Source organism: Lepus europaeus, chromosome 10 (genome assembly GCF_033115175.1).
Source record: "Lepus europaeus isolate LE1 chromosome 10, mLepTim1.pri, whole genome shotgun sequence".
Taxonomy (NCBI): domain Eukaryota; kingdom Metazoa; phylum Chordata; class Mammalia; order Lagomorpha; family Leporidae; genus Lepus; species Lepus europaeus.
This window is the reverse complement of record NC_084836.1, coordinates 17,663,364-17,682,832: the sequence shown is the minus strand read 5'-3', so window position 1 is coordinate 17,682,832 and position 19,469 is coordinate 17,663,364. Positions and strand designations below refer to the sequence as shown.

Below are 19,469 nucleotides of genomic sequence, written 5' to 3'. Positions count from 1 at the left end.
GTACACACAGGTTGGGAGTAGAGCCATTGGTGGTAGAGTAGAGGTTATGATTACAAAGAAATGAGGCCCAAGTGCACTAGACAGGGCCTAGAACAAAGGACAGAGTCATTATTAGAGGAGCTAAGAAAGGTGCTGTCTAAGCTACAATTAAGTTTTCTGATTGAGAGGCAAATAGAACCTGATAGAAGGGGCTTGATAATAATCTGGTGGGCTTTAGGCCTTGTAAATTCAGAGGCCCAGACCTATCTATCTCTTCACATGGGGTATATCCTAAGGGAGGTGTGAACCTCCTAGGGGAAGGCACTCTGTTGACTTTCATTACTTGGCTGGCCTGGGAGGAGAGCTGGCCAGGTAAAGGCAGGGGGCATCTCTAACAAGAAATTTACAGTTCTGCCTGCAATGTTGCTGACCCTACTTGACCATCCCCTCAGCTGCAGTGGTCACTTTGGAAGTTGGGCTGAGTGAAGGGCTTTTCAGCTTAGAGCCAATAAGATCTGTGGCTCTGACCTGGGCATCCTTCGACTCCAGGGCAGGTCCATTTCCAGTGAGCCAACTCTTGGCAGAGCTGCCAGGGCTCTTCACAAGCTGACTTCTGCTGAAGCCCAGGCTTACCACATTGAAAGCCACTGCAGTGGACTGGCCTGTTGGGTCTCCTTGAGGGCAGATCACTGTACAGATCAGCCATTAATAGGCCTGCCACCCATTGCTTCTGATGCCAAGCTTTTTTTTCCTCCTGGTTTGTGTTAAAGCAGACCAGAGGATGCAAGTCAAGGGAGTGCCCGTTTCCCATCTCCAATCTTCGGTGGCCTGAACTACAAGTCTATAGTCACAGGCATGTTCTGTAGTAGTTTTTCTAAGGTAGACAATGCCCATGAGGAAAATTATATTCTCACTTTAAAACTTTCTTTCCCTTTGGTCTGAAAGGGAGGTTTTTTCTACTTACTGTATACTTCGCTGATGGTGAAGTGAATCTAGCTATGAGATTATTATTTAAGTTCTTATTTTGGCTATGCTATTACAGAAAAATGTTAGCCATCTCTTTTATAAGGTCTAAAGATTAAATTGTGCATCCTACAGATTCCTTCATAATAGAATTAGTTTCCTACCTTGAAGAGAATAGAGAAATGAAAGAACAAGTTGGGCTTAGAATAGAGAAATGAGGGAGCAAGTCCTAGATCGCTTGCTGACAATAGCAATATCACATGAATACTTAGCAAACCATTTCAACCATTAGATAACAACTTAAGAAAACATTTACCAGAAGGTCCAATGCCTTCTATAAATTTTAAGAATCATATATTTGAAAACACCTCTTAAATATCTAACATGGTGTAGTTTGTTTAGCCAGTAAACTTAAGCACAACCATCTAAAATGTTTTTAGTTTCTTTCTACCAACAAGTCTAAAACATATGATACACAGATTCAGGTCCCACAAATTAAAATGTATCTTTGATTGATTTTAGCAGCTTAAATTTATGGACAATCTTATCTATAAGCCATTTAAAATAAAACTCTTAATAAAATTTCCCCTTGTGGACATACAATATGTACACACATATAATATAGCATAATAGACCAATATAGCAATTTTAATAATAGCTTTTAAAATCTTTAACTCTTTTTGTAGATTGCCAATTGATTTGAATTGCTTTTTCTTTTTAGTAACCTCGGTTAACCATACTTTCTCTCAGTTGATACTGTTAATACATTATTGGCTTCATCTGTTTACAGAGCCATCCCAAAGTACTGAATACAATAAAAGTGGCTGGAAAAAGTCCATAGGAACCTATAGGAGGACAGCTAAACACAGAACCAACAACGCTTTAGTTTTATGAGCAGCAGATCATATATAACTGTGGATGACAAAAGACTTTAAGTCGCCATGTTTAAAATTATAAACTCATCAACCAACAAGAGGCACTTGCTTACTTCACAGTATTTTTGAAAGCACCTGTAGGATTTTACAAGTATTTAACCCTTTAAGCCTCTGGGGCTTTCTCATTAAGATAACTATCATGTCTAGTAACACAAGATCATTAGCCTTTTTAATTCTCAAACATTTGTATTAATAGCATTTTCCATTATAGAAACTTAAAGTCTGGTACCACATCACATCTTGACAGTACTTCTAATATAATCCAAATAGACTGATTAGTTGGTGTTTCTATAAGATGAGAGACATAGGTCCTTCGATTTTTTCAGTTGGGCCCAAACTGGAAAAACCAAAGTCCAGGATTTACTGAAAATTTTAGAGACCAGATTGTTTGAAACTTTGATTTTTTGAATGCCTGTCAAGAATGCCAAGAAGGCTCAAAATCCAAAATATCTGTTTGAAATAAGATTTCTTAAAATCATGACATAACATAGACCAAATTTGATCATTGTTACAAGGTGATTATTCAAATTTTTGAAAAAAGCACATATTTAAATAACCCATAGCTCTTAATAAAAATTCAGCTGTTTTTGAACAATTAGAATTTAACAGACATCAAGAGAACATAATAGATTACTTTAACACATTGCTTTAACAGAGCATCAGAGTTTAATTCTATGTCAAAGAGAAATTGAGCTTCCTGTGATCTTTTGCTGTGAGGTTTCCTTCCTTTACCTTCTTTCATATTGGTGACCATGTTTCTGTGTTTCTGTGTGTAACACATCTTTAAGCATCTTTTGCAGGGCAGGATGAGTGGCAACAAATTCTTTCAGTTTCTGTTTGCTATGAAAAGTCTTAATTTCACCTTCATTCACAAATGAGAGCTTTGCAGGATATAGTATTCTGGGCTGGCAGTTTTTCTCTCTTAGTGCCTGGGCTATGTCTCGCCATTCTCTCCTAGCTTGTAGGGTTTCTGATGAGAAGTCTGCTGTGAGTCTAATTGGAGATCCTCTAAGAGTGATCTGACGTTTCTCTCTTGCACCTTTTAGGATCTTTTCTTTATGTTTCACTGTGGTGAGTTTGATTACAACATGTCGTGGTGAGGATCTCTTTTGGTCATGTTTATTAGGGGTTCTATAAGCTTCCTGTACTAAGATGCCTCTGTCCTTCTCCAAACCTGGGAAATTTTCTGCTAGTATCTCACTGAAAATGCCTTCTAATCCTTTCTCCCTCTCCATGCCTTCAGGAACTCCTAGAACCCGAATGTTGGGTTTTTTAATAGTATCCTGTAGATTCCCGACAATATTTTTTAGATTTCTAATTTCTTCTTCTTTTCTTTGGTTTGCCTGTTTCCTTTCCTGTTCTCTGTCTTCTAAGTCTGATATTCTCTCTTCTGCTTCGCCCATTCTGTTTTTAAGGCTCTCTAATGTGTTTGTCATTTGATCTATTGAACTCTTCATTTCATTATGATTTCTAGTCACTATCAGAGTTTCTTGTTCCACTAGTTGTTTCATTTCATTTTGATTCCTCCTTAATATTTCACTTTCATGAGAGAGATTTTCTATCTTGTCCATTAAGGATTTCTGTAGTTCAAGAATTTGTTTTTGAGAACTTCTTAATGTTCTTATCAATTTTTTGAGATCCGCTTCTTGCATTTCTTCGATCTCATCATCTTCATAATCTTGAATTAGGGTGTCTTTTTCATTTGGGGGCGTCATAGTTTCTTCCTTGTTCTTGTTAGCTTGGTTTTTGCGTTTGTTGTTTGGCATGTTGGAGATATTTGGTTTCTTCACTGTGGTGTTTTTTCTTGTTACACTATGGCTCTATATTAAGTGGACTGTCCGCTTTCAGTGGAGCCTTAGAGGCTTGAGATGAGTGTGGACTGAGAGCTGTGTTTGGTTCCTCAGGGTTGAGGGTGTGTCAAGGATGACACTCCCAGGCTAGGCGTGGTAAATCTCTCTTTCTTTTTTTGATTTAAAAGGGAAGTAATTCCGCACAGCTGAATGTAATTGGAGGTAGTTAGCAGGCAAATGATATACCCACAGGAGCCAGAGATCGGAAGCTCTTTCCCAAGGACCTCACAGGGAATCTGTGCTGCCCTCAGTGTGGGCTCCAATTCTCCTGCAGTCTCCCACTGGATTGCCAAGTTAGATGCTAATCTCCTGTTATTTCACCCCTCCCCCCCAGAGTCAGGTGTTTCTGCTAGGCTCAGGGCCGGTGCAGACCTGAGGTCGCCCTGCTTATGACGTATGTCCAAAATGGTGCCTGCTCTGTCTTGCTCGCCTTTGAGAGGTGAGCAGAGAGAGAGAAACTTGTGTCCGTATCAGTCACTTTTTAAATTTTTTTTCTCTCTCTTCTAGTTAGCCTGGTGAACTTTTCCCCACGGAGTTTCAAGCCTCGTTCCCTCTAGCCTCCTCTTTCCGCTTGCCTGCTGCTATCTCGGGCTATGGAGGTTCGGCTCACCTCGCGTTCCAGCGCTGGTGCGTTGAGTCTGCCGCTGGTGTCCCGAACTTGGGCTCCCACGCTCTCCACGCAGGTCCACTGTGAATCACTAGTTCCGGAAGAGTTTCCTCTGCTGTTTCATCCCCTACTCTTCCTTGACCCTGCAGTATCTCCACTTATATTAAACTTTCTTTCCCCCCGGACTAAGTGTGCTCCCTGCCTATTCCGCCATCTTGCCGCCCTGTGGCTTCTATATTTTTTAAAACACTTTTTTATTTATTGAAAGGCAGAGTTAGAGAGAGGGGGGATCTTCCATCTGCTGGTGTACACCCCAAATGGCTGCAACAGCGGGGGCTGGGCCAGGCTGTTGGCCCTCTATGCTGCCTGCTCTGCCCTCGAGCACCCCAGACCACAGGGTCAAGGGGATCAATGGCCCCTGGGAGCCATCCTCAGCCAGAACTGACTGGAACTAACCAGGAAACGCCCTTACTCCTTCTGCCATGAGGCAGGTGAATGGTGTGTCTAATTTTTACAATAACATACTTTCAACTTACATCATAGTCACAGGCTTAGTCTTCCACGAAATAAAGGATTCAACAAGTAGAAAGTATAATTTTTTTTTTCACAAAATTACAAAGAATAAGATCACAGCTAGAATGAGACTTGGGGATTTCTACCTCAACATACATATTTCAGAGATGAAGAAAATTTGGAAGCATTTGCAAAAATGAGTTTGCAAAGGTAAGTTTCAGAATGAATATAAAATAACTGGTTGGCAGCAAAATAAGAGTTCACTCTCTGAACTCTTGACTTTGCTGCCAGGGCTTTTCCAGGAATGAGTCATTTTTTAAGATCTAAGTATGTTTATAGATAGAAATGTATCATAAGAGTATGCCATTTATCATACTGTGAAATAGTCACTGGTCTCTGCGTATAATAATTGCACTTTAATAAAGGAGAAATAACTGTATGAAGAATATAGTAACAGTCAAGAAATTTAAGATTGTGTGTACCCTGTGATTCAGTAACTTTACTTTTGGGGATTTATCATGTCAGAGACACACACGAAAATTTTTAGACAAGACTATCACAGACTTTTTGTTTTAAAGATTTATTTATTTGAAAGTCAGAGAGAGAGAGAGTTTCCATCTGCTGGTTCACTCCCCAGATGGCTACAAGGGCTGGGACTGGGCCAGGCAGAAGCCAGGAACCATGAGCTTCATCTGGGTCTCCCACGTAGATGGTCAGGGCCCAAACACTGGAGCCATCTTCCACTGTTTGTCCCAGGCCATTAGCAGAGAGCTGGATTAGAAGTGAAGCAACCGAAACTCGGGCCTGCACCCATATGGAGTGCTGGCATCCCAGGTGGTGGCTTTACCCACTGTGCCACAATGCCAGCCCCTCTGGCAGCCTTTTAAATCCAAGTACTCAATCCCTGATTATGGTCTTCCTATATGGTGGGACAGTACACAGCTCCAAAGGATGTGCACTCAAATGGCCAAATGGGCTCAGAGTCATGTTCAATTTTAAAGGTACCTGCATATAGTCTAATACCAGTTCTGCAAAATGAAACCAGGAAGCATGCACTAGGGCCTTCTAGCTGGAGGAAAACAAATCGAAATCATCATGGCTTATTTCTGAGAAATACAATTACCAGTGATTTTAATTTTCTCGTTTTGTTTTCTCTGCATACCTGATTTTTTAAAACAAACATGCATGCATCCATAATAAGGGGAGCAAAAAGGAACATTATCTGGAAAAGAATACTTTTTTGGTGCAGGCCTATAAAGTGGTCAAGCTAAACAATCTCCCACAAGAAAAAAAAAAAATGACTGATTGAACTGAAGCCATTAAACCTCCCTGTTTCACATGTTCTAATTTTCTCTTTAGTACTGGCCTACCATTGTGTTATCGTTCCTGTTTGGCCTGGCTGGCAGCAAGAGGCATGCACAGATCCCTTAATGCTATCAGGAGATAGTGCCCCAGTGGCCTGCTTGCTAGTGAGGCAGAGCTCTTCCTGTTCCTGATAAGGGGCTCCTTGCCTCCCCTCCACATGCTTGGCCTTCCCATCCTAGCTTGCATTTGAGACAGAAAGGCTAAGCCCATCAAACTCTGCATTCCTAACTATGACCCCAAGTCATCACATATAAACTCTGATTCCTATATGTGTACATAGGTACTAACTCAACCTCACACTCCTTTGTGGTTCCAGAATCTTCCACTGCAGCACAGAGAAGGCTGATCGGTAGAAGCAAATATCACACATGGTCAATCTCTTGTTGACCATTCTGTTCATTTTCTTTCCTTAACTGAAACCTAATTGTTGTCAACGTGTTGCTTATTAGAGAGAAGTTGTTTTGCTTACATTTCCTGTTTTCACTGTGACTTGGAAAGCATCCTCCTCCCTAGTAAACCCAGTTCCTGTTGAACTTCATGCCATCCAAACATACCCTACACTGAGATTATCTCAGTTCAATGTCTTGCATTACTAGCAAACCTAAGGTAGTGATGACACATCAAAAATGTATTTCAAGGCAAATTACCACTTAACAAGAGTCACCTGGCTTCAGGTCATAGGTAAGCAACAGCACTGCTCCTTGAATTCTGTCATTGGTGTCCATGGTAGAATGAAATCAATGTTCTCCATGGACACTTTTGAACTGGCTACTGGAAGAAGCAGTCGAAATCAGAGCAGAATGCCTGCTTGACTGCTGTGTTCCAGAAAGTAAAGAAAGTAAATGAGCCACCATCCAAGCAGGACAGCTTATGATCAATCAAAGAAAGAGCCCTACGGACCCAGGTATAACTGCTTTGTATATGTTTGTTCTATTCTGATGGAATCAGAATTGGATATATATCATTAGCAATTTAAAATTAATGAAGTGCTGTCATATCTAGTATCTTATTTGATGCTCAAAAAGGTCTTATGGACTAGGAAAGGGGATTAGTTCTGAGGATGTCATTTTACAGATGACAAAGTCAAAATGCTGAATCTAATCAATGACATCAGCAGGGCTCACTCCAAGGGTGTGTAGAAACTGAGACTTGTATGAGATGAAGGACCTGGGAAATAAAGGGAAAAGAATGCAGGAATAAGAATCCATGTACATTTCTCCTCATTGCTTCGGAAATTTCATAGGCTTTTTGCTTTGGTTTGGGGCTTGCACATGGCACATCCTCCTACAACAATTCTGCCCGAATATTTCCCCTTGGGGCTGTGGTCAAGGCAACCTTGACGTCCATCTTAAACAGATACCCTTCTCAGTGGCATTTGGTAGGAAGATCCTTCTCAGAGTATAACTTACCACTTCATAAACATAGAATGTGATCTTTGCCCAGAAAAGGTTGCCAATGTCCTCAGAGGCAGCATTTAAACTCTTTGAGGACAAGAACTGTCTTCCTTTTATTAACTTCTGCAAAAGCTCCTAAAATATTACACAAGCGTATTATTGAAGAGGTCTCTTTAATAATTAAATGATAATAAATAGAAAAATACATTTTTATTTGGAAATGTTACCAGAATTGTGAAAACTAGTTATCCAACATAAAAATAAAAAATAATATAAAACAAAGTATTTTGAGTTGGTTGTATTCATGTCTGTATCTTTATATTATAAAGCAGACGGTCCAGTCCTGGGACATCCAACTGATGGCTATAATTTAGACAATGTAGATGCCCTCTCTTAGCTGAGACATCAGGATTGGTGACTTTTTATTTCATTATCTAATCTGATTGTACACCTCTGTGATTATTTTCCTCCATAGGTAAAGTAGTTATCTTCAATTCTCTTGTGATTTTTAAATGCCTAATAAATTGAAAGAACTAACAAAAAGGCAAGCAAAAAAGCATATCAACTTAGGCAGTCATGCCTTGAGAGAGGGAGCCATCTCTTCTATTTTCATTCTAGCTCTAAGAGTGTACAAAAACTAAACGTAGGCAGATGGAGCCCAAGTTAACCTTGCATCTTTCTTGCTTAATTTGACTATTTAAACTTTTTAATTTGGTTCCTTTCTGTTCTCCATCTTTTGAATAAGTAGAGTATTTTTAGATTAAAGAAATAACATATTTTATGAGCAGGTGGAGAGTAGAAAATTCCTGTCACCAGGCATCACACTATCAAACAACACATCAGGTGTAAGAAGTGGGAAAATAACCTGCTAGGATAGCTAGGGAAAGTTCCAAGAAAGGTCAGACAACAATTATGCTAACCCTAGCAGCCATTTTCCTTACAACTTGACAAAAAAGAATCTTAACTATTAGAAAGAGATATGCTAATTAACAACACCTTCCATATACAGAAAGACGCAGAATAGAAGCTGTGGGAGCCTGTTTTAGGAGTGGTGTGCTTTTGCTCATGCTATTTCTCCACCCACAGGGCTGGTTCACCCTTCACCCATCTGTGGAAATCCCACATAGCCTTCCAGTCTCAGATAAAGGTCATTCATCCCAGGAAGCTTTCTTTGGCTCTCACCCATTCAACAAATGATTGTTGCTAACCAACAGTGCCAGGTATTGAGGAATCTGCATCAATGAAAGCAGACACCAGCTTCAAGCTGCAGAATCTAACATGAAAGCCTGTGCATCAACACACTGTGTGCTCAGTGCAGGCCAGGTACCATTCTAGCAATACATGTTAACAGTGGTGAATAGTGAAACCCAATATTCAGGAAAAAAGGCTGACACACACAAACGCACACACACAAACTCACATAAGGGGTCTTCAAAGGGTTCATGGAAATGCATATGCTGAAAATAAACACTATGCATGGATTTCAAAAAATATTTTGCACCAATAAAATTAAAATATCAGTGTGTTTTTATTACATGTGAAAACACACTCATACACACACTAGGAATCTTCAAAAGGTTCGTGGAAAATTCACATCATGATATACATACTACATATGGGGTTTCTACCTATATGACCTCAGCAGCAGGTGTCAATGACTGTCCATACAGCACATTCCATCTTTTATCATAAAATGAATAAGATTCTATATTTATACACCAAAATAAACTTAACTTTCAATTCAGGGTCCCTTGAAGTTTCCCTGCATGTGGGTGTGTGTCAGCACACATAGTTCTCTCTAGGTATCCAGGAAGAACCAGTTCCAAGACCCCTCAAAGATAGCAAAATGCATGGATAGCCAAATCCTTTACATAAAATGGCATAGTATTTGCACATCACATGCTAAATCATCTCTAGATTATTTACGATGCCTAATACAATAGAAATGCTGTATGAATGTAGTTGAATTATTTAGGGAATACCAACTAGGGAAAAAGTCTGTACATGTTTAATACAATTTTTTTCTCAAATATTTTTAATCTGCAATTGATAGAATTCACAGATATGGAAACTGGATACATAGGACTGAAAGTATACATACACCATACATTTATGCAATGTGCATATGATAATTTCTGTAAATTATGTTGTGTTTATGTGAGTTGATGCAAGTCATAAGCACACAAGCAGTAGCATAACTGTTTATAATTAAAATTATTAATGAAATAATAAATAAATTTCAATACTAGTTCATAGCTTGGAAAGCACATTTCATACCAGTATTTTCTTTGGTGCTCAAAACAGCCCAAGAAGTTAGGAAGGATGGTTAGTGTTCATGCTATTATCTTACAGGTGACAAAGACAAGGAGTAAGCTATAGGATCAACCTACAGGTGCAGGAACGGGAAGGATAAGCACCTGGCTTGAGGGATGAGTTAGTGCTAGAGGGGGAGGAGGTGGGGTGGACAGGATGGGAAAAGGAGCAAAGGTGATGTTAAGTTTTTCTGCATATTTCATCTTTCTCATTTAAACAAAATCTTAACAGAAAGTAAAAGATGGACTTCAGTTAATTCTTTGTGATGAACAAATTTTATCTATTAGATTCAATGTATTAGATTCTGCTTTTCTATATTTCTTAACACGTTCTTTTTTAGAAATTATTTATTTGAAAGAGTGACAGAGTGAGTGGGAGAGATAGATAGATGGATAGATAGATAGATAGCGAGCTTCCATTCACCTGTTGGTTCCCTACCCAAAAGCCAGCAACAGTCAGGGCTGGGCCAGGCTGAAGTCAGGAGCTAGAAGCTCCATCCAGGTCTCCCACATGTGTGGTAGGGATCTAGACACTTGAGCCATTACTTGCTGCTTCCCAGGCACAGTAGCAAGGAGCAGGATTGGACAAGGAACAGCAAGAACTCAAACAAACACTCCAAAATGGCATGTGTGCCTCCCAAGCAATGGCTTAACCTGCTGTGCTTTTCAGATTTCCAAGGAAGAAAACTATACAATAGGAAAAAAGGAATTGGGGACAGCTCTGTGGTGTAGCAGGTGGGGCCACCGCTGGCAGTGCCAGCATCCCATATGGGTGCTGGTTCAAGTCCAAGCTGCTCCACTTCCTATCCAGCTCTCTGCTATGGCTTGGGAAAGCAGTGGAGGATGGCCCAAGTCCTTGGGCCCCTGCATCCACGTGGGAGACCCGGGGGAAACTCCTGGCTCCTGGCCTCCAATTGGCGCAACTCCAGCCATTGCAGCAAATTGGGGAGTGATTCAGCAGATGAAAGACCTCTCTCTGACTCTCCTTCTTTCTCTGTGTATAACTCTGGATTTTAAATAAACAATTAAATCTCTTTTTTAAAAAAGAAAAAGGAATTAAAGCACTTTGAACTTACACACCCTCCTCCATATATTCACCTTATATTCCACATACAAAATGTAATCACTGAAGCAGAGGCTCTAGGCACAGGCTTTTGGCTCACTGGTTAAGCCACCACTTGGGACATCTGTCTCTCATACCAGTGTCTGCATTCAAATCCAAGATCCGCTCTTGATTTCCACTTCCTGTTAATGCAAACCACGGGTGACAGCAGTGATGGCTCAAGTGCTTCGGTCCCTGCTGCCTAGATGGAAGACTTAGGTTGAACTCCACCTCCCAGTTTCAACCTGACTCAGGCCTGGACCCAGCCACTTGGGGCATTTGGGGAGTAGGCCAGCAGTTAGTTAACTTTCTCTCTCTCTTTCTCCCTCCCTCTCAAATAAATACAGAAGAAAAGATGAGGTACAGTCTACCTGATTATAAGCAATCTACTAAACTTTTGTTTTTTTCTTTTCCTATCTTTTCCCTTATTTTCCTTTCTTTCCTCAGCACATGGCAACTAAATAATTCTGCTTTATGTAACAACTAAATTGATGTGTATATATGTCCTCTGTTAGTAACTGAACGTGCAGTCTCTGTCTCAATCACCCTTATACATTCACGGGCTAGCACCATACCTCATTAACTGATAAAAAAATAAATGTTTGTTATAAAATACACATGTACCACACACACTCTCACCACACCACAAACCCAAGACTTAACGCCAAACAATGTTAGCAGAACCTGTTTCTCTTGGACAGCTTTTTCATTAGGATTTAGGAATAAAAAAGAAAGACTCCTCCTTTCAAAAACACACCAGCACGTAAGATCAGCTTGTGATATCTTTACATGGGACGGTCTGAATTACAAGTCTTCCTGAACTTGTAAGTAAGAGCTGGTTGCATAATAGATGGCGAAAAATGAGGACTTGGTATTGATTCTTCCTTCTGATTCAAAGAGAATGCAGGTGCTTAAGCATTTATGAAATTGATTGACTTCCCTCTAGCAGCCAATTGACAATAAATTTTAAGCGTTGGAGAGAGGCTGTAAAAGGTTTGATTATATTAACAATACTAATAGTCATGGGTTCATAAATCTTAAGAGAAAGGATGCATATGTCACTTACAATGCATGAAAAAGTTGTTCTTTTATCATGGATAACTCTCTATTGTGCAGAGACCCAGTTGATCAGCTATTCCATTATTTGAATAAGTATCTGATGTCTTGTTTTCTTTCAAGAAGGCAGGTGCAGGATGAAGCAGGAAGCCTGCCAAGAAAGATGATAAATTACCATTTGGTGCTGGCGACCGGCACTTAACAAACGCAGGACTGCCAGGAATTAAGAGGGGAGAGTAACCAGAAGTGAGGTGGGAATGACTTCTGACTACAACTTCAGAGGTGTTTACTTTTTGTTGCCATTATTTTTGTGGTGTTTCAAGGATCTCTGTTCATATTGTAAATTGCAAAATGAAGCACTGTTTTAAAACATTCATATAGGACCTCAAAATATTATGCTACACCTGCTGAGATCAAATAAAAAGCCAGAGTTGAGAGAGAGCTGGACAGCAGAAGCAAATAAATGACCTAAGCAGCAAATGATGTAAAACAAAGGTGAGGCATAGCTGTAGCTTCACTGAGAGGCAGTGCTGTCTACACTCAGGTTACACCCCCTGCCCAAGTTAACTGCATCAGACAGGGCCTCACTCATAGTGTATTTCGCCCCTTGAACTGAGAAGAATAAAAATAATAACAATTACTATAGGAACAATCCTAGCGATTGTTTTTGAAATCAATCTGTTCCATTAATACCTCCTATCTATAGGTTATCTTTTCTGTTATCCTATTATACATTTATAAATATTAAAATTTTAATTTTAAATAAATATTTAATAAAATATAATTTTAATAAAATATTAAATATTAAATATTAAAATATTCGTTGTATTTATTTGAAAAGCAGAGTGATATAGAGAGAAAGAGAAGAAGGTGGGTGGGAGGAGGGAGGGAGGGAGGGAGAGAGCGAGAGCAGCAGTTGGGGCTGGGAGGTTTGAAGCAAGGAGCCAGGAACTCCATCCAGGTCACCCATGTGGGCTCAGGGGCCCAAGAACTTAGGCCATTTTCTGTTGCTTTCCCAGGCACATTAACAGAGAGCTGATCAAAACTGATACAATTGAGTCTTGAACAGGCACTCTGATATAGAATCCTAGTGTTGAAGGAGACATCCTAACCCACTGTGCCACAATGCCAGCTCCAATGTTTCATATCATTTTTTACAAAATTTATTCATTTAAGTCAGAGTTACAAAGAGGGAGAGACAGAGAGAGAGAGTGATCTTCCACCTGCTGCTTCATTCTCCAAGTGGCCACAACAGCCAGGGCTGAGCCATGCCAAAGTCAGGAGCCAGGAGCTTCATTTGGGTCTCCACATGTGTGCAGGGGCCCAAGCACTTGCTGCTTTTCCCAGGACATGAGTAGGGAGCTGGATCAAAAGTGGAGCAGAGGCTGGAGTCGTGGCTCACTAGGCTAATCCTCCACCTGTGGCACCGGCACCCCAGGGTTCTAGTCCTGGTTGGGGTGCCGGATTCTGTCCTGGTTGCTCCTCTTCCAGTCCAGCTCTCTGCTATGGCCCAGGAAGGCAGTGGAGGATGGTCCAAGTCCTTGGGCCCTGCACCCGCGTGGGAGACCAGGAAAAGCACCTGCTTCCTGGGTTCTGATCGGCGCAGCGCGCCGGCCGCAGTGGCCATTGCGGAGTGAACCAACGGAAAAGGAAGACCTTTCTCTCTGTCTCTCTCTCACTGTTCACTCTGCCTGTCAAAAAAAAAAAAAAGTGGAGCAGAAAGAACACTGGCACACTTTCTTCTCAGAATTCTCTGAGATGCTCTACTTGGAATAAATCATAAGTCTTTTATGTTCACACACAAATGACTTGTTCACTTATTCCAGTTTTATATTTAAGCTACCTGTGTGTTCCCCAGTAGACACTAAGTAGATAACTTTTTTAAAAAAGATATGTTTGAAAAGCAGAGTTACAGTGAAATAGGAAAAGACAGAGAGATCTTCCATCTGCTGGATCACTCCCCAAATGGCCGCAAAGGCTGGAGCTGGGCCAATCCAAAGCCGGGAGTTTCTTCTAGGTCTCTGACATGGGTGCAGGAGCCCAAGTACTTGGGCCATCTTCTACTGCTTTCAGGGAGCTGAATCAGAAGTGGAGCAGCTGGAATGGGATGCCTGCACTTTAGGCAGTGGCTTTACCCACTAAGGCACAGCACCAGCCCCTGTGGATACAGGTTATTTTCCCCCCATACCTTGCAACACTTGATGACGTTTAGTGTTAGGCTCTTAGTCATACTTCCTTTGCTGCTATGACAGCATAGGATCATCTGGGAGCTAGAATCCACATTTCCAGCCTAGAGCCAACAGTGAAAACTGGAGAGACCATTGGGAGCCTTTTGCCCAGTTTGTTTGATAAAGGAAGGAATGTAGCCCTCTGTCTCCACGTGGAGTCACAAAGGTTAAAATGAAAGGTAATAATAAAATAATAATTCCTCGAGTGTACAAAATGATGAAAACTATAAATAAAATTTTAGTGAGCATAATGATCATTTCTAATAATTATTTTTAAAATAAACACTGCATATATTCTGCTATAATGGAGAGAGTCTTGCTCTAACTCCTAGAGCACACAGCCTATTTAATTTTAACACCACTACCAGTAACCGTGCAATCTTGCACTAACCTCTAACTCTCCCAGCCCATTTTCCCAACTTTGAAATGAAGAATCTGGACCCTTAAATCCCTAATTCTGCAATGGAAAAATCTATCAAGTTTATGAATACATAGGATGTGTTGTCAAAAGACATCAGAGATGAGAATAAGGAGGAGCTATGTCTATAGGTCTATTCAATTACTTTAAGAAGAGAATGAAGGGGAGAAGAGGAGGAGGAAACGCAAAAGGGGAAGGGAAGGGAAGAAAGGAGAAGGCCTGTTCTCTTACTGTGAGCCAGCATTACCATGACCACAGCTGCAGACTGACCCACTTGAAGTAGGTCTCCAGACACTGGCTGTTTCATCTACAAAGTCCAAGTGCAAGAAGGAAAAGCAGAAAGAAATGATACTTCAGGGGACTGGCATTGTGGTGCTGTCGAATGAGCTGCCACTTGCAATGCTGGCATCCCATATCAGAGCGCCACGTCGAGTCCAGGTTGTTCCATTTCCAATCTAGTTTCTTGGTGATGAGCCTGGGAAAGCAGCAGAAGACGGTCCAAGTACTTGGACCCCTGCCACCCTCGTGGGAGACCTGGATTGAGTTCCACGTTCCTGGCTTCAGTCTGGCCCAGTCCCAGCATCGCAGCCATCTGGGGAAAGAACCAGTGAGTGGACGAACTCTTTCTTTCTTTCTTTCTTTCTTTCTTTCTTTCTTTCTTTCTTTCTTTCTTTCTTTCTTTCTTTCTTTCTTTCTTTCTTCCTTCCTTCCTTCCTTCCTTCCTTCCTTCCTTCCTTCCTTTCTTTCTTTCTTTCTTTCCTTCTCTCTGTCACTCTGCATTTCAAATAAATAAATTTAATCTGTCAAAAAATAAGAAAAGAAAGAAGTGATAACTTTTTACGTACTAAGTACTCAATGCACTTTACAGGGTGAAACAAACAAATAAAAAAACTGTCCTGAAAGTTGCTGTAGACACTGTCTGCTTCCCTCATGCCTCACTCCTTTCCAGAAACACATGTTTCATCCAGGGCTATTTCAGGAAAGGCCACACTCCCGCATCACTATGCACTCATTCATTTAACCATCACAACAGTCCTACATGGAAGGTATTTTCCCTAAGCCCATGTAACATAATGAATTTGAGGCAGAGCAGAGAGAGGTGGGTGATGTATTCAGGGCTACACAGCTGTCAAGTGGCAAAGCAGGATTCAAACTCAAATAGTAAACTGCAAAGTCTGTACTCCAACACATGCACACGACACCCAGCATCCGAAGCTCCGGAGTTCTTCCCACACGAGGTGCTTCACCTTGAGCGCTTCTTTAAACCAAGAACAATAAAACCTACCGCCCTGGATTGTACCATGACATAGGTATAACGCTTATTACAGACAGACGGCTTAACCATTTTTTTTTCCTTTTGCCCTTAGAAAGCTCCAGCTTGATTTCTCCACATCTCAGCCTACAGAGATACAATTCTTCTATGGATGATTCCCATTTGCTAACCTTGTTCACCGTGGCTGATTTGAGAACCTGATTTATCATGCCTTGGTTCATCTGGGCATTAAAAAAACAAGCTTTTGTCTCTATCTTGTGTGTGTGCACGCACATGCATGTGCATTTTTAAACTGCATTTTGCTAAGTGCTGAATAAATAAATCCTTCTTGAGGTTTAGCACTAGCTGCCTGTAGGGGGAAAGACACAGAAGTATGGCTTGTTCAAATTTGATAAACACAAGCTTCCAGCTGCTTTTACTTTGGCCAAAAGCCTTGTGCTCAATTTGAAACTGGTCTCCTTCAGTTTCTCAACTCCTAATTGACAGGGCAGGAATGGACTCTCTCCTCCTGCTCTCTGAACTGCTTGACTCCGCCCACATTTAGCACAGTTTAGACGGAATGAGAAAAGAAATGATCTTCAGAGAAAATCATCTTTCTTTTTTTCTATCTGTATTGTATTTAAAAGATTTATAGTAAATGCTTGCCTAAGTTCTGCTGATTTTTGGACCTGAAATGCTAATTTTATATTTTCATTGACAACTTCTACAATCTTCTGAGGCTGATAATCCAAAAAGAAGAACTATATTCCTATGCTTAATTCATCTCCAAGACCCAAGGTTAGTGATTGTGTTAAAAAATCTGACAAAAGCAAACACAACAAGTAGATAGAAAAATTAAATATAACTGATGTTTTAAAAATTATTAAGGATGGGCTGGTGCCTCGGCTCACTAGGCTAATCCTCTGCCTGTGGCGCCGGCACCCCGGGTTCTAGTCCCGGTCGGGGCGCCGGAGTGAAGTGGAGGATGGTCCAAGTCCTTGGGCCCTGCACCCGTATGGGAGAACAGGAGGAAAGACCTGGCTCCTGGGTTCGGATCGGCGCAGTGCGCCAGCAGCAACGCGCCGGCCGTAGCGGCCACTTAGTGGGTGAACCAACGGAAAAAGGAAGACCTTTCTCTCTTCTCTCTCTCTCTCTCACTGTCTAACTCTGCCTGTCAAAAGAAAATTATTAAGGAATATCATGTGAAATACAAATGGCCAAGAGACACATGAAAAAAATGTTTAGGATCATTAGTCATCAGGGAAAGGCAAATGAAAACTACAATGAGGTTTCCCTCAGCCCAGTTAGAAGGACGACCATCCAAAAATCAAGAAATGACAAATGCTATTGAGAATCTGTGGGGAAAGGAACTCTAATACACGGTTGGTGGGAATGTAAACTAATACAACCATTATAGAAGATAGTGTGGAGATTCCTCAGAAATCTGAAAATAGATGTACCATATGACCCCAGCCATCCCACCCTGGGAATTTACTCAAACAAAATCAGCATATGAGTTATGTACCCCATGTTTATTTCAGCTCAGTTCACAATAGCTAAGATGGAATCAACACATATGTCTATCAACTGATGACTAGATAAAGAAAATGTGGTATACATGCACTATGGAATACTGCTCAGCCATAAAATAGAATCCTTTCTTTTGAAACAAAATGAATGCAACTGGAAACCATTATGCTTAGTGATATAAGCTAGTCCTAAAAAGAAAAAAAAAAACTCATGTTTCCTCTGATATATGATAGTTAATATAGAATACCAAAAAAAGGTATCAGAACAAAACAGACATCTTGTGATTTGATTGTTGTTTTTGCCCCTTGTTTATACTCCTATGGAATTGTGATCGTTATACTTTTTACTTGTTGAATATTATGGTTAGTGGTGCATTAAGCTTGTGACTATAGAGAGTCTGTATTTGCAAAATTTGAAGAAGAGGAGGAAGGGAAGGGAATGGAGGAGATATTGAGGGAGGGAGAAAAAAAGGGAGGGCACTATGGTTGTTTTCTTGGAGTTGTATCTGTGGAATGCATGAAATCTGTTCTCTTTATATTGATAAAAATTAAATAAGCAAAAAATAAACAAAGAATATAGTGAACAACCATACCATATACCAACAGCTTTGAAATCTAACTAAATGCATTCATTTTGGAGAAAAACATAAAAAGCCAATATTAACACAACAAAAAACTCAGAAAATTTCAAATATATGAACGTATTAGACATATTTAAATTGTATACAAAAAAGATCTTGCCCTCTCCTCTAAGACAAAATCCTACTCTCAAATAATTTAAAAGAAATGAATAATCCTAATCTTAGATAAATTGTTCCAGAACAAAGAAAAATAAGGAAAGCAGCCTAATTTATTTTACAATGCCATTAATTTATATAAAAACTAGGCAAGGATAACTAACAAGATAAATTATAGTTCAATTCCATTTGATAACATAAATACAAAAATCAAAAAATAGCTAGCTAAATTCAATAGAATATTTAAAGGTATATCATGATCAAATGGAGTTTTTTAACTCAGAAAAATTAGTTATATAAACATTTTTAAAAATACATTTGATCCATGTTAATGAAAGGAGAAAAATTATAGTTACCTTGCTACATAGAAGGAAAAAAGCTTAGTGAATTTTAATGCCAAGATAATATATTTTTTAAACCTTAAAACTACAAATCGTAGTTTCAATGGTAAAAAGGTACTTCTCAAAAATATATAAGCATTATACTTAGTGAAAAAAATATTCACTTATTTCCTTTAAGGTTAGAAAATATAATGATTCACAAGAAAATGCAAGAAATACAAAACACACAAGATCAAACCAGGTGGTGGGAGATTGCTAGACTCAAAATAAACCACAAAATCAATAACTTATATACATTCCTCACCATGGTGGACCATAACTCACCAACCTCAAGGTGTAGTTGCCCCTGATGACCTCTTTACAAAGAGCACAGTATGAGAAGGGGACAAAAGAAGTAATTTGGGGAAAGGGTGCTGTGGCACAGCAGGTTAAGTAGCACGTGACATTGGCACCCCATAGTGGCCCAGTGTGGGAGACAAGGATGGTGTTCTTGGCTTAGTCCTGGCCTAGCCCTGGCTGTTGCAGCCATTTCGAAAGCTAATCAGTGGACAGAACTTACTCTTTTGCTCTGTCTCTCCTCTCCGTCACTCTGCCTTTCAAATAAGTAAATCTATTTAAATAAATAAATTAACAAAATAAATATTTTATTCTTCACTAAGGGAACAAAGAGGGAGAGGGTAAAAGCAAAGCAAAAGTTCAAGAGAATAATATTGTGCCAACCACTACATTACTTCTAAAGCCAGGGTCTGTCCATCCATATGGCAGTAAAATGAAGGAAGTATTAGAAAGGACTGTGTTGAGGAGGGATGCTGGGAAAGGATGTGGATGGATGGTCTCTGCGTTCACACTAGCTCTGGGTGGAAATTTCACACCTCTGAGTTAGTCTAT

At 40.1% G+C, this 19,469-nt stretch overlaps 1 long non-coding RNA gene across 1 annotated transcript in view; it reads right to left on the bottom strand.

Annotated features, from left to right (window-relative positions):
• Nucleotides 1–12,099: 12,099 nt before the first annotated feature.
• LOC133767567 (uncharacterized) overlaps nt 12,100–19,469 on the bottom strand; it is a 38,417-nt gene continuing 31,047 nt past the window's right edge. Inside the window, exon 3 of the long non-coding RNA XR_009866892.1 lies at nt 12,100–12,227. This is a non-coding gene — a long non-coding RNA (uncharacterized LOC133767567). The remainder of the gene's footprint in view (nt 12,228–19,469) is intronic.